The sequence below is a fragment of the Nerophis lumbriciformis genome, unplaced genomic scaffold (genome assembly GCF_033978685.3).
Source record: "Nerophis lumbriciformis unplaced genomic scaffold, RoL_Nlum_v2.1 HiC_scaffold_45, whole genome shotgun sequence".
NCBI classification, from domain to species: Eukaryota; Metazoa; Chordata; class Actinopteri; order Syngnathiformes; family Syngnathidae; genus Nerophis; species Nerophis lumbriciformis.
Genome location: NW_027316587.1, coordinates 24,457 through 43,356, shown reverse-complemented (window position 1 = coordinate 43,356; position 18,900 = coordinate 24,457). Strand labels below are relative to the sequence as shown.

Sequence of the window (18,900 nt, the reverse complement as noted above, 5' to 3'; positions counted from 1 at the left end):
TTAAAACCTTTTTTTATATAAACCTTTATTTATAAATTTCAACATTAACAAACAGTTGAAAATAATAATCAAAGTAAATACAAAAACAGTACAAAGCAGCGCCAGGGGGTTGTAAATTCAAAGTAACTTAAATAGAATACTTTATTTAGAACCTTTCTCTGTTTGCATCACGCAAGTGACGTCAATGTTCGGCCCTCGAGAGCCATATACCACACCGTGATTGGTAGATTCCTTCAGCTCCGCACACAACGCTGTCAAGCGCCATTCATGTAAAACTCGCACTAACATTACACTTTCCTATTAAGGTGAGGGCCGCAAAATAACGTCTCGGTCTAATATATATATATATATATATATATATATATATATATATATATATATATATATATATATATATATATATATATATATATATATATATATATATATATATATGTATATATATATATATATGTGTGTGTCAGAAGTGCTACTGACACTTTGGTTATATTTGCTTTTACTGTGTTTGAAATCACTTCCTGTCCTGGTGCTCTTGTTTTGTTACTGTTTCCTGTTTGCTCTCTGTCTTTTACGGCACTTTTACTATCTGCTCCGTGTCTACAGCTGTGAGCGCACCTGTTGCTCGTTTAATTAGTTCTATTTAGTTCCACCCGAGTTCCTCCTTCGGCGCTTCATCATTATTCTTTTGTGACGGATGTGGATCGGACGGGTTTTGTTCACAGTGAGTTATACTTTGGTCTTTTTCACTTGCTTTCTACTGTTTGTGTTGATGCTTTCTATCATGTGCTTTCTATTGATGATTGATTGAAAAGACGTTTTTTTTATTCACAGTGACTAATACTTTGGTCTTTTTCGCTTGCTTTCTACTGTATGTGTTGATGCTTTCTATCGTGTGCTTTCTATTGATTGATTGATTGAAACTGTTATTAGTAGATTGTACAGTTAAGTACATATTCCGTACAATTGACCACTAAATGGTAACACCTGGTTAAGTTTTTCAACTTGTTTAAGTCGTAATCAATTCATGGCACAAATATATATGTACTATCATCATAATACAGTCATCGCACAAGTTAATCAGAGTATATACATTGAATGATTTACAATCCGGGGGGTGGGATGAGGAGAACATAGTGAGTTCAGATAGCATAAGAACAACAATTATATACATTAGAAATCCGTTTGATTAACATTTGGTTATTTAGGATCCGTGGAGGTGTAAGGGGGAGGGTGTTAGTCAAGGGTTGCTTCTATCTTGTGCTTAGCTGCTTTAATTAGGCTGACCATATTGTGAAATCCCAAAAAGAGGACACGTATATGCGTGCCAAGGCCGGGACTAGGTGAACATTTGCCAATACTCGAACTTGCTTTATAAATATTTATTTAAATACAGCAGTTTTCTCCTCTGACAGCAGTGTTTGCGCTAGGAATTTTCAAAATGGGGTCCCACAGTAAATTTTTGGGGTCCGACTTTTTTGTAAGCCTTTTAAAAAAACAAACAAAAAAAAAACTTATGAATTATGGTATATCTCTTCTATATTGTGTTTTGGATAAAGGTTGTCATAAACGTTACTTCATTAAGAAAAAAAGAAAACAAATGTGTATGCATATGTGAATGTATTCAGTTATAAACATTCATTCACTTCTTTCCTTCATGGATCTAAACTTTACCGCTGCTGCTAGTTTTTTCTATGTTTTTATTTAATATGTTGTAGGTGTCGTCATGTCCGCTTTTTGTGCCGGCCCAGTCACGTTATAACATCTACGGCTTTTGGAGCTCAGTGCGCAACTGCACACACAAGGAGACTATTATATATGTCTCTATTATCCATGGGTTTATCTATAACCCATAAAGTAGGCAGGCACGGAGCTATTTCTCAGCGTGTGTTTATTCCAGCCGGCACGTTAACACACTGACACAACATCCAGATTCCCATCATGCATTGCTTCAAAAGTACGGCAAGTAGTGATGTCCAAACGAAGACTGACAGTGAATAGAATGAGGATGGACAATTCAACCCTAAACTCACTCCTTTCCCGCAAATTAAATTTCACCTATGCTCCTTCAAAGGCTGTGCTACTGGCTGCAAAGCATTGCACTTTCAAATGCAACAATGAGTAGAGTGTGTGTGTGTATATGTATGTATATATAAGAAATACTTGAATTTGCACTGAAATTCAAGTATTTATTTTATTATATATAAGAAATACTTGAATTTGCACTGAAATTCAAGTATTTATTTTATTTATATATATATACACAAAATATATACTTGAATTTCAATGCAAATTCAAGTATTCCTTATACATATAATAATAATAATAATAATAATAATATTTTTAATATAATATACATATATACATACACAACACTCCTACTCATTGTTGTATTTGAAAGTGCAATGCTTTGCAGCCAGTAGCACAGCCTTTGAAGTAGCATAGGTGAAATTTAATTTGCAGGAAAGGAGTGAGTTCAGGGTTGAATTGTCCATCCTTGTTCTATTCTGTCAGTCTTTGTTTGGACATCACTACTTGCCGTACTTTTGAAGCAATGCATGATGGGAATCTGGATGTTGTGTCAGTGTGTTAACATGCCGGCTGGAATAAACACGCGCTGAGAAATAGCTCCGTGCCTGCCTACTTTATGGGTTATAGATAAACCTATGGATAACAGAGACATATATAATAGTCTCCTTCTTGTGTGTGCAGTTGGTGCACTGAGCTCCAAAAGCCGTAGATGTTATAACGTGACGAGGTCGGCACGAAAAGCGGACGTGACGACAGGCTGTCCTCACTCAGGGCCGGATGGAAATTTGTGAGAATGGTTGTTCCGGGAGAAGCACTGAAATTCAAGTATTTCTTATGTGTATATGTGTATGTAGATGTACACATAAAAAATACTTGAATTTCAGTGTTTCTCCCGGAACAACCATTCTCCCGAATTTCTCTCGATTTCCAGCCGGGCTTGAGTGAGGACAGCCTGTCATGTCCGCTTTTTGTGCCGGCTCAGTCACGTTATAACATCTACGGCTTTTGGAGCTCAGTGCACCAACTGCACACACAAGAAGGAGACTATTATATATGTCTCTGTCATCCATAGGTTTATCTATATCCCATAAAGTAGGAAGGCACGGAGCTATTTCTCAGCGTGTGTTTATTCCAGCCGGCACGTTAACACACTGACACAACATCCAGATTCCCATCATGCATTGCTTCAAAAGTACGGCAAGTAGTGATGTCCAAACAAAGACTGACAGAATAGAACGAGGATGGACAATTCAACCCTAAACTCACTCCTTTCCCGCAAATTAAATTTCACCTATGCTACTTCAAAGGCTGTGCTACTGGCTGCAAAGCATTGCACTTTCAAATACAACAATGAGTAGTGTTTGTGTGTGTGTGTGTGTATATATATGTATGTGTATATATAAGAAATACTTGAATTTGCACTGAAATTCAAGTATTTATTTTATTATATATAAGAAATACTTGAATTTGCACTGAAATTCAAGTATTTATTTTATTTATATATATACACAAAAGATATACTTGAATTTCAATGCAAATTCAAGTATTCCTTATACATATAATAATTAATATAATTTACATATATATACATACACAACACTCCTCTACTCATTGTTGTATTTTAAAGTGCAATGCTTTGCAGCCAGTAGCACAGCCTTTGAAGTAGCATAGGTGAAATTTAATTTGCGGGAAAGGAGTGAGTTTAGGGTTTAATTGTCCATCCTCGTTCTATTGTCAGTCTTTGTTTGGACATCACTACTTGCCGTACTTTTGAAGCAATGCATGATGGGAATCTGGATGTTGTGTCAGTGTATTAACGTGCCGGCTGGAATAAACACACGCTGAGAAATATCTCCGTGCCTGCCTACTTTATGGGTTATAGATAAACCTATGGATAACAGAGACATATATAATAGTCTCCTTCTTGTGTGTGCAGTTGGTGCACTGAGCTCCAAAAGCCGTAGATGTTATAATGTGACGAGGCCGGCACAAAAAGCGGACGTGACGACAGGCTGTCCTCACTCAGGGCCGGATGGAAATTCGGGAGAATGGTTGTTCTGGGAGAAGCACTGAAATTAAAGTGTTATGTGTGTATGTAATAATAACTGGGATTTATATAGCGCTTTTCTAAGTACCCAAAGTCGCTTTACATGTAGAACCCATCATTCGTTCACACCTGGTGGTGGTAAGCTACTTTCATAGCCACAGCTGCCCTGGGGTAGACTGACGGAAGCGTGGCTGCAATTTGCGCCAACGGCCCCTCCGACCACCACCTGTCATTCAATTCACCGGTGTGAGTGGCACCGGGGGCAAAGGGTGAAGTGTCCCGCCCAAGGACACAACGGCAGCGATTTTTGGATGGTAAGAGGCGGGGAGCGAACCTGCAACCCTCAGGTTTCTGGCACGGTTGCTCTACCCACTACGCCATGCCGCCCCTCGTGTGTAGATGTACACATAAGAAATACTTGAATTTCAGTGCAAATTCAGGTATTTCTATGTATACATTTCATATATATATATATATATATAGATAGAGATAGAGATAGATAGATGGATAGAAATTCTTGAATATCAGTGCAAATTCAGGTATTTCGATATATATATTTGTTATATATAGAAATTCTTGAATATCAGTGCAGATTCAAGTATTTCTATATACATAAATTTCTTTTGTATGTGTGTGTGTGGGAAAAAAAATCACAAGACTACTTCATCTCTACAGGCCTGTTTCATGAGGGGTTCCCTCAATCATCAGGAGATTTTAATGGGAGCATTCACATACCATGGTTTATATAGGGCACAGAGTGGGTGGGTACAGGCTGGCGTAGGGGCGTGGTGATTGGCTCATGTGTTACCTAGGAGGTGTTTCCGTCTGCGGCGGCATGCTGTTACAATTTCGCTGCGCTTGTTGAGGGATGACAGGTCTGGACGGTATATAATAAACAGTTTCTCTTTCAAGCATAGGTTGCATCTTTTATTACCACTATTGTAAGGTGTGCTGGATGCAAGAATTTGCCATGTTATTAAATATTCAACATTATTGTCTTTGAGGTCCCGAATGTGTTTGCTGAGTTCTGTGGTATTCCGCAGGTTTTAGTTCCTGAAAGAAGCCTTGTGATTGTTCCATCTGGTTTTAAACTCTCCCTCGGTTAATCCTACATATGTGTCTGATGTGTTAATGTCCTTGCGTGTTACCTTAGATTGGTAAACAACTGATGTTTGTAAGCACCCCCCGTTGAGAGGGCAATCAGGTTTCTTGCGGCAGTTGCAGCCTTTGTTGGTTTTGGGGTCGCTCTGTCCGGGGGCCGACGGCTCATTTGCAATTGTTTTGTTGTGGTTTGAGATAATTTGTCGTATATTGTTCATACAGCTGTAGCTCAATTTAATGTTGTTCTTGTTGAATACTTTTCTTAGGGTGTTGCCTTTGGGGAAGTGTTTGTCAATCAGATTGAGGAATTTGTGGCCAATTTTAGTTGAAACGTTTTTGCTGTATGGGGGGTTGTACCAGATGATGTTTCGTTTTCTGTTCTTTTTTGGTTGGTTTCCTGGCGTGGGTTCATAGGTGAGGGTGAAATTGTATCCGCTTTCATCAAGGGCTTTTTGGTACGGGGGGTTGCTTGGTCAAATTCAGCTTTGCTAGATGACAGCATCGATAGCCTTTTATTAATTCCGGTAGGTATTCTTTTCGTGGTGGTGGGTGGGTGGTTGCTGTCATGGTGCACATATTGGAGTGTTGTGTTGGATTTCGTGAATGGTTGGTAGCTGTTATTTCTCAGGTTGAAAGTGACGTCGAGGAAGGTGACTGTGTGCTTGTTGGTTTCAATCGTGATCCGTAGGCCGTTCTCTTTGAAAATTTGGCATATGCGCTTCTTGGTATTCTCGCTGCTCCTTAGCGAGGCGCGACACACTGCCAGTCCGTCATCACGGTAAATACCAAGGTTCAGGTTGAGGCTAGCGAGCTGGGAGAGGAGGAAACTCCCAACGAGTTCACATGTTTCTGCTCCGTCAAAACTTCCCATAGTGACGTCAAATGTTGAATTGTTCTTTTTTTGCCATGGTGTACTGTTGTGGATGAGTATGGAGTTTTTTGCGTGGATGATGTTTCTTTCGTTGCCTGTGATTGAGGCGAAGTCTAGTGCTTGAGTCAGTAGGTCTTGCGTGATGGAAGGGTAAAATTCCTCTATCGAAGGAGATAAAGTTGTGCTGTTTGTCTTGGATGTTGTTGAACCATTTGATTACTGCTGCTGTATTTCTCCATTGGTTGAGTGGTGTTTTGTCCTTGATTTTTGTGTTGACTCTGTCCAGGATTATTTTGCTGATTTTTCCTATTTCACATTTAGTTGGGTTTATTAGTCGGCATGTTGGGTTATTTGCGAAGTTGGGTTTGTGGTCCTTCAATGTGATGAAGGCTTCCTTGTTGGCTGTGGCGTCCACCCTGTCCTCAATGTCCAGTTCAGCCGCGATCCTTTTATTTTCCAGGTGGATGTTCTGTAAAGTGTTGGGTTGTGCTTTTTTGTATGATTTGGTGATGCTTCTGTCCAGTAAGGTGTTATGTTCTGGTATGTCCATTCTGTAGAAGTTTGTGGTTTTATCGGCAGCTATGATGAGGTTGTTTACTTTCTTGATGCGCTCCTTGTCATTTTTCAGCTTGGTGAGGAGTGGGTTGCGGACTGGCTTGAATTTGACTGATTGTATCATTTTGAGCATGTCGTTCTCAAAATCCTTTAGTTCCTCAACTGTGGGTGGGTTCTTGGTAGATTTGAATCCGTAAGTTTTCTTTTGCGTTCCTTTTGTTTCAGGGTGCAGGAAAAAATGTGCTTTCCACCGCATCCTTCTTAGGAAGTGTTCAGTCTTTTCTATGAGCCTTAGCGTGCGTGTGTGTGTGTATTCTTGAATATCAGCGCAAATTCAGGTATTTCTATATATATATATATATATATATATATATATATATATATATATATATATATATATATATATATATATATATATATATATATTCATTCTTGAATATCAGTGCAAATTCAGGTATTTCTATATATATATATATATATATATTCATTCTTGAATATCAGTGCAAATTCAGGTATTTCTATCTATATATATATATATATATATTCATTCTTGAATATCAGTGCAAATTCAGGTATTTCTATATATATATATTCATTCTTGAATATCAGTGCAAATTCAGGTATTTCTATATATATCATATATATATATTCATTCTTGAATTTCAGTGCAAATTCAGGTATTTCTATATATATCATACATATATATTCTTGAATTTCAGTGCAAATTCAGATATTTCTATATATGTATATATATTCATTCTTGAATTTCAGTGCAAATTCAGATATTTCTATATATATCATATATATATATATATATATTCATTCTTGAATTTCAGTGCAAATTCAGATATTTCTATATGTATCATATATATGTATTCATTCTTGAATTTCAGTGCAAATTCAGATATTTCTATATATATCATATATATATATATTCATTCTTGAATTTCAGTGCAAATTCAGATAGTTCTATATATATCATATATATATATTCATTCTTGAATTTCAGTGCAAATTCAGATAGTTCTATATATATCATATATTTATATTCATTCTTGAATTTCAGTGCAAATTCAGATATATATATATATATTCATTCTTGAATTTCAGTGCAAATTCAGATATTTCTATATATATCATATATATATTCATTCTTGAATTTCAGTGCAAATTCAGATATTTCTATATATATCATATATATATATATTCATTCTTGAATTTCAGTGCAAATTCAGGTATTTCTATATATACATTTGTTATATATATATTCATTCTTGAATTTCAGTGCAAATTCAGGTATTTCTATATATACATTTGTTATATATATATTCATTCTTGAATTTCAGTGCAAATTCAGGTATTTCTATATATACATTTGTTATATATATATATTCATTCTTGAATTTCAGTGCAAATTCAGGTATTTCTATATATACATTTGTTATATATATATTCATTCTTGAATTTCAGTGCAAATTTAGGTATTTCTATATATATATACATTTGTTATATATATATATATTCATTCTTGAATTTCAGTGCAAATTCAGGTATTTCTATATATACATTTGTTATATATATTCATTCTTGAATTTCAGTGCAAATTCAAGTATTTCTATATATACATTTGTTATATATATATATATATATATATATATATATATATATATATATATATATATATATATATATATATATATATATATATAGAAATTCTTAAATTTCAGTGCAAATTCAAGTATTTCTATATATACATTTCTTTTATGTGTGTGTGTGTCTTGTATATCTAGAAATTCTTGAATTACAGTGCAAATTCAAGAGTGTGTGTATATATGTATGTATTTGTGTATTGATAGAGAAATACTTGAATTTGCACTAAATTAAAAAATGTTTGTGTATATAGAAATACTTGAATTTGCACTGAAATTCAAGTTTTGTTTGGCCGGCTGGGAGGCCTTTGTATGTTTGTTTGTTTGGAAGGCTGGGAAGCCTTTGTTTGTTTGGCCGGCTGGGAAGCCTTTGTTTGTTTGGCCGGCTGGGAAGCCTTGGTTTGTTTGTTTGGCCGGCTGGTAGGCTTTGGTTTGTTAGTTTGGCCGACTGGGAGGCTTTGGTTTGTTTGTTTGGCCGACTGGGAGGCTTTGGTTTGTTTGTTTGGCCGACTGGGAGGCTTTGGTTTGTTTGGCCGACTGGGAGGCTTTGGTTTGTTTGGCCGACTAGGAGGCTTTGGTTTGTTTGGCCGACTGGGAGACCTTGGTTTGTTTGTTTGGCAGACTGGGAGGCTTTGGTTTGTTTGTTTGGCCGACTGGGAGGCCTTTGTTTGTTTGGCCGGCTGGGAAGCCTTGGTTTGTTTGTTTGGCCGGCTGGTAGGCTTTGGTTTGTTAGTTTGGCCGACTGGGAGGCTTTGGTTTGTTTGTTTGGCCGACTGGGAGGCTTTGGTTTGTTTGTTTGGCCGACTGGGAGGCTTTGGTTTGTTTGGCCGACTAGGAGGCTTTGGTTTGTTTGGCCGACTGGGAGGCCTTGCTTTGTTTGGCCGATTGGGAGACCTTGGTTTGTTTGTTTGGCCGACTGGGAGGCTTTGGTTTGTTTGTTTGGCCGACTGGGAGGCCTTGGTTTGTTTGTTTGGCCGACTGGGAGGCCTTGGTTTGTTTGTTTGGCCGACTGGGAGGCCTTGGTTTGTTTGTTTGGCCGACTGTTTTGGCCTTGGTTTGTTTGTTTGGCCGTCTGTTTTGGCCTTGGTTTGTTTGTTTGGCCGTCTGTTTTGGCCTTTTTTGTGTTTGTTTAGCCGACTGGGAGGCCTTGGTTTGTTTGTTTAGCCGACTGGGAGGCCTTGGTTTGTTTGGCCGACTGGGAGGCCTTGGTTTGTTTGGCCGACTGGGAGGCTTTGGTTTGTTTGGCCGACTGGGAGGCCTTGGTTTGTTTGTTTGGCCGACTGGGAGGCCTTGGTTTGTTTGTTTGGCCGACTGGGAGGCCTTGGTTTGTTTGTTTGGCCGACTGGGAGGCCTTGGTTTGTTTGTTTGGCCGACTGGGAGGCCTTGGTTTGTTTGTTTGGCCGACTGGGAGGCCTTGGTTTGTTTGGCCGACTGGGAGGCCTTGGTTTGTTTGGCCGACTGGGAGGCCTTGGTTTGTTTGTTTTGGCCGACTGGGAGGCCTTGGTTTGTTTGTTTGGCCGACTGGGAGGTCTTGGTTTGTTTGTTTGGCCGGCCGTCTGTTTTGGCCTTTTTTGTGTTTGGCCGGCCGTCTGTTTTGGCCTTTTTTGTGTTTGGCCGACTGGGAGACTTTTCTTTGGCTGGCTGGGAGACTTTTCTTTGGCTGGCTGGGAGACTTTTCTTTGGCTGGCTGGGAGGCCTTTTTTGTGTTTGGCCGGCTGTCTGTTTTGGCCTTTTTTGTGTTTGGCCGGCCGTCTGTTTTGGCCTTTTTTGTGTTTGGCCGACTGAGAGACTTTTCTTTGGCTGGCTGGGAGACTTTTCTTTGGCTGGCTGGGAGGCCTTTGTTTGTTTGACCGGCTGGGAAGCCTTTGTTTGTTTGGCCGGCTGGGAAGCCTTTGTTTGTTTGGCCGGCTGGGAAGCCTTTGTTTGTTTGGCCGGCTGGGAAGCCTTGGTTTGTTTGTTTGGCGGGCTGGGAAGCCTTGGTTTGTTTGTTTGGCGGGCTGGGAAGCCTTGGTTTGTTTGTTTGGCCGGCTGGGAAGCCTTGGTTTGTTTGTTTGGCCGGCTGGGAAGCCTTGGTTTGTTTGTTTGGCCGGCTGGGAAGCCTTGGTTTGTTTGTTTGGCCGGCTGGGAAGCCTTGGTTTGTTTGTTTGGCCGGCTGGGAAGCCTTGGTTTGTTTGTTTGGCCGGCTGGGAGGCTTTGGTTTGTTTGTTTGGCCGACTGGGAGGCTTTGGTTTGTTTGTTTGGCTGACTGGGAGGCCTTGGTTTGTTTGGCCGACTGGGAGGCCTTGGTTTGTTTGGCCGACTGTTTTGGCCTTTTGTGTGTTTGTTTGGCCGGCTGGGAGGCCTTTTGTGTGTTTGTTTGGCCGACTGGGAGGCCTTGGTTTGTTTGTTTGGCCGACTGGGAGGCCTTGGTTTGTTTGTTTGGCCGACTGGGAGGCCTTGGTTTGTTTGTTTGGCCGACTGGGAGGCCTTGGTTTGTTTGGCCGACTGGGAGGCCTTGGTTTGTTTGTTTGGCCGACTGGGAGGCCTTGGTTTGTTTGTTTGGCCGACTGGGAGGCCTTGGTTTGTTTGTTTGGCCGACTGGGAGGCCTTGGTTTGTTTGTTTGGCCGACTGGGAGGCCTTGGTTTGTTTGTTTGGCCGACTGGGAGGCCTTTTTTGTGTTTGGCCGGCCGTCTGTTTTGGCCTTTTTTGTGTTTGGCCGGCCGTCTGTTTTGGCCTTTTTTGTGTTTGGCCGGCCGTCTGTTTTGGCCTTTTTTGTGTTTGGCCGGCCGTCTGTTTTGGCCTTTTTTGTGTTTGGCCGGCCGTCTGTTTTGGCCTTTTTTGTGTTTGGCCGACTGGGAGACTTTTCTTTGGCTGGCTGGGAGACTTTTCTTTGTTTGGCCGGCTGGGAAGCCTTTGTTTGGCCGGCTGGGAGCCTTTGTTTGTTTGGCGGGCTGGGAAGCCTTGGTTTGTTTGTTTGGCGGGCTGGGAAGCCTTGGTTTGTTTGGCGGGCTGGGAAGCCTTGGTTTGTTTGTTTGGCGGGCTGGGAAGCCTTGGTTTGTTTGGCCGGCTGGGAGGCTTTGGTTTGTTTGGCCGACTGGGAGGCTTTGGTTTGTTTGTTTGGCCGACTGGGAGGCTTTGGTTTGTTTGTTTGGCCGACTGGGAGGCTTTGGTTTGTTTGTTTGGCCGACTGGGAGGCTTTGGTTTGTTTGGCCGACTGGGAGGCCTTGGTTTGTTTGTTTGGCCGACTGGGAGGCCTTGGTTTGTATGTTTGTTTGGCCGACTGGGAGGCCTTGGTTTGTTTGTTTGGCCGACTGGGAGGCCTTGGTTTGTTTGTTTGGCCGACTGGGAGGCCTTTGTTTGTTTGTTTGGCCGACTGGGAGGCCTTTGTTTGTTTGTTTGGCCGACTGGGAGGCCTTGGTTTGTTTGTTTGGCCGACTGGGAGGCCTTGGTTTGTTTGTTTGGCCGACTGGGAGGCCTTTTTTGTGTTTGGCCGGCCGTCTGTTTTGGCCTTTTTTGTGTTTGGCCGACTGGGAGACTTTTCTTTGGCTGGCTGGGAGGCCTTTGTTTGTTTGACCAGCTGGGAGGCCTTTTTTGTGTTTGTTTGGCCGTCTGTTTTGGCCTTTTTTGTGTTTCGCCGGCTGTCTGTTTTGGCCTTTTTTGTGTTTGGCCGACTGGGAGACTTTTCTTTGGCTGGCTGGGAGACTTTTCTTTGGCTGGCTGGGAGACTTTTCTTTGGCTGGCTGGGAAGCCTTTGTTTGGCCGGCTGGGAAGCCTTTGTTTGGCCGGCTGGGAAGCCTTTGTTTGGCCGGCTGGGAAGCCTTTGTTTGGCCGGCTGGGAAGCCTTTGTTTGGCCGGCTGGGAAGCCTTTGTTTGGCCGGCTGGGAAGCCTTTGTTTGGCCGGCTGGGAAGCCTTTGTTTGGCCGGCTGGGAAGCCTTTGTTTGGCCGGCTGGGAAGCCTTTGTTTGGCCGGCTGGGAAGCCTTTGTTTGGCCGGCTGGGAAGCCTTTGTTTGGCCGGCTGGGAAGCCTTTGTTTGGCCGGCTGGGAAGCCTTTGTTTGGCCGGCTGGGAAGCCTTTGTTTGGCCGGCTGGGAAGCCTTTGTTTGGCCGGCTGGGAAGCCTTTGTTTGGCCGGCTGGGAAGCCTTTGTTTGGCCGGCTGGGAAGCCTTTGTTTGGCCGGCTGGGAAGCCTTTGTTTGGCCGGCTGGGAAGCCTTTGTTTGGCCGGCTGGGAAGCCTTTGTTTGGCCGGCTGGGAAGCCTTTGTTTGGCCGGCCGGGAAGCCTTGGTTTGTTTGTTTGGCCGGCCGGGAAGCCTTGGTTTGTTTGTTTGGCCGGCCGGGAAGCCTTTGTTTGTTTGTTTGGCCGGCCGGGAGGCTTTGGTTTGTTTGTTTGTCCGACTGGGAGGCTTTGGTTTGTTTGTCCGACTGGGAGGCTTTGGTTTGTTTGTTTGTCCGACTGGGAGGCTTTGGTTCGTTTGTTTGGCCGACTGGGAGGCTTTGGTTCGTTTGTTTGGCCGACTGGGAGGCTTTGGTTCGTTTGTTTGGCCGACTGGGAGGCTTTGGTTCGTTTGTTTGGCCGACTGGGAGGCTTTGGTTCGTTTGTTTGGCCGACTGGGAGGCCTTGGTTTGTTTGTTTGGCCGTCTGTTTTGGCCTTTTTTGTGTTTGGCCTTTTTTGTGTTTGGCCGACTGGGAGACTTTTCTTTGGCTGGCTGGGAGACTTTTCTTTGGCTGGCTGGGAGGCCTTTGTTTGTTTGACCGGCTGGGAGGCCTTTGTTTGTTGGACAGGCTGCGAGGCCTTTTTAGTTTTTGTTTGGCCGTCTGTTTTGGCCTTTTTTGTGTTTGTTTGGCCGTCTGGGAGGCCTTTTGTGTTTGTTTGGCCGTCTGTTTTGGCCTTTTGTGTGTTTGTTTGGCCGTCTGTTTTGGCCTTTTTTGTGTTTGGCCTTTTTTGTGTTTGGCCGGCTGTCTGTTTTGGCCTTTTTTGTGTTTGGCCGGCCGTCTGTTTTGGCCTTTTTTGTGTTTGGCCGACTGGGAGGCCTTGGTTTGTTTGTTTGGCCGACTGGGAGGCCTTGGTTTGTTTGTTTGGCCGACTGGGAGGCCTTGGTTTGTTTGTTTGGCCGACTGGGAGGCCTTGGTTTGTTTGTTTGGCCGACTGGGAGGCCTTGGTTTGTTTGGCCGACTGGGAGGCCTTGGTTTGTTTGTTTGGCCGACTGGGAGGCCTTGGTTTGTTTGTTTGGCCGACTGGGAGGCCTTGGTTTGTTTGGCCGACTGGGAGGCCTTGGTTTGTTTGTTTGGCCGACTGGGAGGCCTTGGTTTGTTTGTTTGGCCGACTGGGAGGCCTTGGTACGTTTGTTTGGCCGACTGGGAGGCCTTGGTACGTTTGTTTGGCCGACTGGGAGGCCTTGGTACGTTTGTTTGGCCGACTGGGAGGCCTTGGTACGTTTGTTTGGCCGACTGGGAGGCCTTGGTACGTTTGTTTGGCCGACTGGGAGGCCTTGGTACGTTTGTTTGGCCGACTGGGAGGCCTTGGTACGTTTGTTTGGCCGACTGGGAGGCCTTGGTACGTTTGTTTGGCCGACTGGGAGGCCTTGGTACGTTTGTTTGGCCGACTGGGAGGCCTTGGTACGTTTGTTTGGCCGACTGGGAGGCCTTGGTACGTTTGTTTGGCCGACTGGGAGGCCTTGGTACGTTTGTTTGGCCGACTGGGAGGCCTTGGTACGTTTGTTTGGCCGACTGGGAGGCCTTGGTACGTTTGTTTGGCCGACTGGGAGGCCTTGGTACGTTTGTTTGGCCGACTGGGAGGCCTTGGTACGTTTGTTTGGCCGACTGGGAGGCCTTGGTACGTTTGTTTGGCCGACTGGGAGGCCTTGGTACGTTTGTTTGGCCGACTGGGAGGCCTTGGTACGTTTGTTTGGCCGACTGGGAGGCCTTGGTACGTTTGTTTGGCCGACTGGGAGGCCTTGGTACGTTTGTTTGGCCGACTGGGAGGCCTTGGTACGTTTGTTTGGCCGACTGGGAGGCCTTGGTACGTTTGTTTGGCCGACTGGGAGGCCTTGGTACGTTTGTTTGGCCGACTGGGAGGCCTTGGTACGTTTGTTTGGCCGACTGGGAGGCCTTGGTACGTTTGTTTGGCCGACTGGGAGGCCTTGGTACGTTTGTTTGGCCGACTGGGAGGCCTTGGTACGTTTGTTTGGCCGACTGGGAGGCCTTGGTACGTTTGTTTGGCCGACTGGGAGGCCTTGGTACGTTTGTTTGGCCGACTGGGAGGCCTTGGTACGTTTGTTTGGCCGACTGGGAGGCCTTGGTACGTTTGTTTGGCCGACTGGGAGGCCTTGGTACGTTTGTTTGGCCGACTGGGAGGCCTTGGTACGTTTGTTTGGCCGACTGGGAGGCCTTGGTACGTTTGTTTGGCCGACTGGGAGGCCTTGGTACGTTTGTTTGGCCGACTGGGAGGCCTTGGTACGTTTGTTTGGCCGACTGGGAGGCCTTGGTACGTTTGTTTGGCCGACTGGGAGGCCTTGGTACGTTTGTTTGGCCGACTGGGAGGCCTTGGTACGTTTGTTTGGCCGACTGGGAGGCCTTGGTACGTTTGTTTGGCCGACTGGGAGGCCTTGGTACGTTTGTTTGGCCGACTGGGAGGCCTTGGTACGTTTGTTTGGCCGACTGGGAGGCCTTTTTTGTGTTTGGCCGGCCGTCTGTTTTGGCCTTTTTTGTGTTTGGCCGACTGGGAGACTTTTCTTTGGCTGGCTGGGAGGCCTTTTTTGTGTTTGTTTGGCCGTCTGTTTTGGCCTTTTTTGTGTTTGGCCTTTTTTGTGTTTGGCCGGCTGTCTGTTTTGGCCTTTTTTGTGTTTGGCCGGCCGTCTGTTTTGGCCTTTTTTGTGTTTGGCCGACTGGGAGACTTTTCTTTGGCTGGCTGGGAGACTTCTTTGGCCGGCTGGGAGGCCTTTGTTTGTTTGACCGGCTGGGAAGCCTTTGTTTGTTTGGCCGGCTGGGAAGCCTTTGTTTGGCTGGCCGGCTGGGAAGCCTTTGTTTGGCTGGCCGGCTGGGAAGCCTTTGTTTGGCTGGCCGGCTGGGAAGCCTTGGTTTGTTTGTTTGGCGGGCTGGGAAGCCTTGGTTTGTTTGTTTGGCGGGCTGGGAAGCCTTGGTTTGTTTGTTTGGCGGGCTGGGAAGCCTTGGTTTGTTTGTTTGGCGGTCTGGGAAGCCTTGGTTTGTTTGTTTGGCGGGCTGGGAAGCCTTGGTTTGTTTGTTTGGCCGACTGGGAGGCTTTGGTTTGTTTGTTTGGCCGACTGGGAGGCTTTGGTTTTTTTGTTTGGCCGACTGGGAGGCTTTGGTTTTTTTGTTTGGCCGACTGGGAGGCTTTGGTTTGTTTGTTTGGCCGACTGGGAGGCTTTGGTTTGTTTGTTTGGCCGACTGGGAGGCTTTGGTTTGTTTGGCCGACTGGGAGGCCTTGGTTTGTTTGGCCGACTGGGAGGCCTTGGTTTGTTTGTTTGGCCGACTGGGAGGCCTTGGTTTGTTTGTTTGGCCGACTGGGAGGCCTTGGTTTGTTTGTTTGGCCGACTGGGAGGCCTTGGTTTGTTTGTTTGGCCGACTGGGAGGCCTTGGTTTGTTTGGCCGACTGGGAGGCCTTGGTTTGTTTGGCCGACTGGGAGGCCTTGGTTTGTTTGTTTGGCCGACTGGGAGGCCTTGGTTTGTTTGTTTGGCCGACTGGGAGGCCTTGGTTTGTTTGTTTGGCCGACTGGGAGGCCTTGGTTTGTTTGTTTGGCCGACTGGGAGGCCTTGGTTTGTTTGTTTGGCCGACTGGGAGGCCTTGGTTTGTTTGTTTGGCCGACTGGGAGGCCTTGGTTTGTTTGTTTGGCCGACTGGGAGGCCTTGGTTTGTTTGTTTGGCCGACTGGGAGGCCTTGGTTTGTTTGTTTGGCCGACTGGGAGGCCTTGGTTTGTTTGTTTGGCCGACTGGGAGGCCTTTTTTGTGTTTGGCCGGCTGGGAGGCCTTTGTTTGTTGGACAGGCTGCGAGGCCTTTGTTTAGTTTATGTTTGGCCGTCTGTTTTGGCCTTTTTTGTGTTTGTTTGGCCGTCTGGGAGGCCTTTTGTGTGTTTGTTTGGCCGTCTGTTTTGGCCTTTTGTGTGTTTGTTTGGCCGTCTGTTTTGGCCTTTTGTGTGTTTGTTTGGCCGGCTGGGAGGTCTTTGTTTGTTTGGGAGGCCTTTGTTTGGCTGTTTGGGAGGCCTTTGTTTGGCCGGCTGGGAGGCCAAACAAAGGCCAATTTTGGGGGCGTCTGGTCATCTACAAAATAAGGTCAATATTGTATTTAATTTGTCTCATCGTTTGTCATCTACAAGGTCTCTATTGGGGGGGGGGGGTCCCCCTCTACAAGGTCAATTTTGAGGGGGTCTGGTCATCTACAAAATAAGGTTCATTTTGGGGGGCTCTGGTCATCTACAAAATAAGGTCAATATTGTATTTGTGTCCTCATGGTTTTTGTCATCTACAAGGTCTCTATTGGGGGGGGTCCCCCTCTACAAGGTCAATTTTGGGGGGTCTGGTCATCTACAATACAAGGTCAATTTTGGGGGGAGTTTGGTCATCTACAATACAAGGTAAAAAAATTTTTTGGGGGGGGTGTCTGGTCATCTACAATACAAGGTCAATATTGTATTTAATTTGTGTCCTCATGGTTTTTGTCATCTACAAGGTCAAAATTGGGGGGTCTGGTCATCTACAATACAAGGTCAATTTTGGGGGGGAGGTCAGGTCATCTACAATACAAGGTTAATTTTTTTTTGGGGGGGGGGGGGTCTGGTAATCTTCAATACAAGGTCAATTTTGGGGGCGTCTGGTCAGCTACAAAATAAGGTCAATATTGTATTTAATTTGTCATGGTTTGTCATCTACAAGGTCTCTATTGGGGGGGTCCCCCTCTACAAGGTCAATTTTTGGGGGGTCTGGTCATCTACAATACAAGGTCAATTTTGGGGGGGTCTGGTCATCTACAAAATAAGGTCAATATTGTATTTGTGTCCTCATGGTTTTTGTCATCTACAAGGTCTCTATTGGGGGGGGTCCCCCTCTACAAGGTCAATTTTGGGGGGGGTCTGGTCATCTACAATACAAGGTCAATTTTGGGGGGGGGGGGGGTTTGGTCATCTACAATACAAGGTCAATGTTGTATTTAATTTGTGTCCTCATAGTTTTTGTCATCTACAAGGTCAAAATTGGGGGGTCTGGTCATCTACAATACAAGGTCAATATTGGGGGGTTTGGTCATCTACAAGGTCTATTGCCCCCCTCCACCCCCCCCTTACAAGGTCAATATTGGTTTATCATTCTTACACCATGCACCGCTACAACATTACACAACTCTTACACAATGTGTTATTGGTCACACTCCTGCTGCCTCTCCTCCTGCTGTGCACACTTTTGAGCGTACCATGGGGCACACCAACGGGGGTTCCCTCTCGGCTGCGGGCGTGCCTCCGCAAGAGATCTGCAATCAACACACCTGCCCGTGATGAGCGACCAGCCTTCATAAGCCAGCGGGTGCCAGAACGTAGCTTCTCCTACCCAGTACAGTAAGCCAACACATCTCCAGCCTTCTCTCTCTCCCTGTGTTCCCTTCCCGTCGTGTTCACCGTCTCTCGTGTTGTGTCGTCCTCCAGCTTCCTCGTCGTCGAGCTGTGTATCTCGTCTACCTGGACCCCCTTTGGATTCCCCCTTGCCTTCCTGGACTAAGACCTCGCTCCTGTCCTTGACCATCCGCCTGCCCTCTGATGTCCGAGCCTGCTTTTCTGCCTCGATCTCAACACGCACACTCAACACCCTCTGGTGACCACGCTCAGATAATACTTGCACATAGTCACACTACATCTTTTTTAAGCTAATCACACACTGCACTCACATACTGAGCTGTCAATAAACACGCTGACAGCTAACGACATCATCGCCTCTCTGCAGTCTTCTTCTCCCGCTGTCTCGTCACACATTATATATTCTTTCATGTGTTCATTCATTCATGTGTTATCATTACTACACCATGCACCGCAATAACACTACACAACTCTTACACACTTATCTATGTATTTATTGATTCATTCGTGTTACTAATTTATCATTCTTACACCATGCACTGCAACAACAATAACCAACTCTCACACAATGTTATTCGTTCATTACATTATTCATAATCAATCAATCAAAGTTCATTATATAGCCCTAAATCACGAGTGTCTCAAAGGGCTGCACACGCCACAACGACATCCTGGGCTCAGATCCCACATTAGGGCAAGAAAAAAACTCAACCCAATGGGATGACAATGAGAAACCTCGGAGGATAATGTTTATTATTATTATTAGCCTTTATTTAACTAGGTAAAATCCCATTGAGATCAAAGATCTCTTTTCCAAGGGAGACCTGGCCAAGAGAGCAGCAGCAAGGTTGCAATGGAAGTCGAGTGGATCTAGCATAAAATTGTGAGTGTCCAGTCCATAGTGGATCTAGTTAATAGTGTGAGAGTCCAGTCCATAGTGGGGCCAGCAAGAGATCATTTTGAGTGGAGACAGACATCTCTGTGCTGCTGACCTAACTGATGCACAGATGAGTGGTCCACCCTGGGTCCCAACTTTGGACAGCTAGCGCGTCATCTGTGGTCACCAAAGGAGAGGAGGGCGGAGCAGAAAAGAAA

General features: G+C 44.8%; 1 long non-coding RNA gene across 1 annotated transcript; it reads left to right on the top strand.

Moving 5' to 3' along the window:
* Nucleotides 1-579: 579 nt before the first annotated feature.
* Nucleotides 580-18,110, top strand: LOC140677789 (uncharacterized). Its single transcript, XR_012049576.1, has 3 exons — nucleotides 580-721; nucleotides 17,427-17,790; nucleotides 17,878-18,110. It is a non-coding gene; the product is annotated as an uncharacterized lncRNA (long non-coding RNA).
* Nucleotides 18,111-18,900: the final 790 nt, after the last annotated feature.